Source organism: Anneissia japonica, unplaced genomic scaffold (assembly GCF_011630105.1).
Source record: "Anneissia japonica isolate Jap-2015-1 unplaced genomic scaffold, ASM1163010v1 scaffold8926_len8455_cov95, whole genome shotgun sequence".
Classification (NCBI taxonomy): domain Eukaryota; kingdom Metazoa; phylum Echinodermata; class Crinoidea; order Comatulida; family Comatulidae; genus Anneissia; species Anneissia japonica.
In genome coordinates, this window is record NW_022720702.1 from 1 (window position 1) to 2,610 (window position 2,610).

Consider the following 2,610-nt stretch of genomic DNA (forward strand, 5'->3'; position numbering starts at 1 on the left):
AAAAAAAATTATAAAAAAATAAAGAAGGGATACTTTCAATTAGTATCCATCATTTATGAATAAAGACAGAATCGATATATCATCACAACTTGCACATTTTACATGCGTACCGGTACATGTTCATTTGTAAAACCGTCCAATGGTTTCATATTTGTTTGTTTTTGTTCATAAATATTTTGTTCATTACAAAATTATTCATTCGTCTACACAGTATCATTTGTTTATGTCCGTCCGATACGTTTGTTATTTGTTTGAGAAATGCCAGTCTTATGTTGGCTTTGTTTTATTGTTTGAATCATGTCCGTCTTATACGTTCGTTCCTTTATGAATTTTTTCATGTCCGTCTTATGTTTTCGTTATTTTATTTTTTTTAAAATCTTTTCTGTCATATCGTTCATAAATATGTTCATATCCATCTAATGTGTTTGCTGTTTTATTTGTTTAAATCATACCCATCTTATGCGTTCTTAATTTATCTGTTGGAATCACTGCAGCCGACCTTCCCAATTACGAATTTTTCAATTACGAACCTTCTATTTTACGAACGGTGTTTGGCCGATGACGTCATCATGCGATCGTAAAACGGTTTTAGGTAAATTTTGAAAGCTATTATCCATGTGAATTTTGAGTGCTTTTGTTCGTTTATTCTATTGAATAACAAGAACCTCAAGTGTATTAAAGCAATTGAACATCAATTGTGTTTTACTGGCTCATATTGCAATAGCATACAAATTATTAACTTCTGCATAAAAATTATTGAATTTAAAAAATGTGTACCCTGATTTTTAAACGAAAAATTTATAATAAAAATAATAAAACACTTTCAGTGACTGGAAATGTTTCTATCATTTTCCGCTGTAAACTGATGGGTAGACATTTTTTTAATACACTAATTTCTATGTTCAAGTTGATGACTGAAACAAACACTATTCCATTGAAAGTTTGAAGTTTTTCAGAAAAGTACCCGAAAAATGGCGGAAAGTCAAAAATTTGCACTAAGTGCTCAACTCGCGAGATAAGCACTTTTGTTCAAAAAGGGACAATGTTAAAAAGTTGAGTCAAAATGTAATTTTTTTTTTGTTATGCAGAGTGAGATAGCCTGAAACAAACACTTTTCTATTGAAAGTTTGAAGTTTTTCGGAAAAGTACTCAAAATATGGCGGAAAGTCAAAATTTACACTATGTGCTCAATTCGGCGAGATAAGCACTTTTGTGCAAAAAGTGACAATGTTAAAAAGTTGAGTCAAAATGTAATTTGTTTTTGTTATGCAAAGTGAGATAGCCTGAAACAAACACTATTCCATTGAAAGTGTGAAGTTTTTTAGAAAAGTACTCGAAATATGGCGGAAAGTAAAAAAAATTGCACTAAGTTCTCAACTCGGCGAGATAAGCACTTTTGTGCAAAAATTGACAATGTTAAAAAGTTGAGTCAAAATTTAATTTCATTTGTTAGGCAAAGTGAGATATCCTGAAACAAACACTATTCCATTGAAAGTTTGAAGTTTTTCGGAAAAGTACTCGAAATATGGCGGAAAGTCAAAAAATTTGCACTAAGTGCTCAACTCGGCGGAGATAAGAACTTTTGTGCAAAAAGAAAAAAACGTTAAAAATTTGAGTCAAAATGTAATTGTTTTTGTTAGGCAAAGTGAGATAGCCTGAAACAAACACTATTCAATTGAAAGTTTGAAGTTTTTCGGAAAAGTACTCGAAATATGGCGGAAAGTCAGAAATTTGAACTAAGTGCTCAACTCGGCGAGATAAGCACTTTTGTGCAAAAAGTGACAATTTTAAAAAGTTGAGTCAAAATGTAATTTTTTTTTTGTTAGGTAAAGTGAGATAGCCTGAAACAAACACTATTCAATTGAAAGTTTGAAGTTTTTCGGAAAAGTACTCGATATATGGCGGAAAGTCAAAATTTTGCAATAAGTGCTCAACTCGGCGAGATAAGCACTTTTGTGCAAAAAGTGACAATATTAAAATGTTGAGTCATTTGCACTAAGTGCTCAACTCGGCGAGATAAGCACTTTTGTTCAAAAAGTGACAATGTTAAAAAGTTGAGTCAAAATGTAATTTTTTTTTTGTTAGGCAAAGTGAGATAGCCTGAAACAAACACTATTCAATTGAAAGTTTGAAGTTTTTCGGAAAAGTACTCGAAATATGGCGGAAAGTCAAAAATTTGCACTAAGTGCTCAACTCGCCGAGATAAGCACTTTTGTGCAAAAAGTGACAATATTAAAATGTTGAGTCAAAATGTAATTTTTTTTTTGTTAGGCAAAGTGAGATAGCTGAAACAAAAACTATTCCATTGAAAGTTTGAAGTTTTTCTGAAAAGTACTCGAAATATTGCGGAAAGTCAAAAATTTGCACTAAGCGCTGAACTCGGCGAGATACTTTTGTGCAACAAGTGACAATGTTAAAGAGTTGAGTCAAAATGTAATTTTTTTTGTTATGCAGAGTGAGATAGCCTGAAACAAACAATATTCTATTGAAAGTTTGAAGTTTTTCGGAAAAGTACTCGAAATATGGCGGAAAGTCAAAAATTTGCACTAAGTGCTCAATTCGGCGAGATAAGCACTTTTGTGCAAAAAGTGACAATGTTAAAAAGTTGAG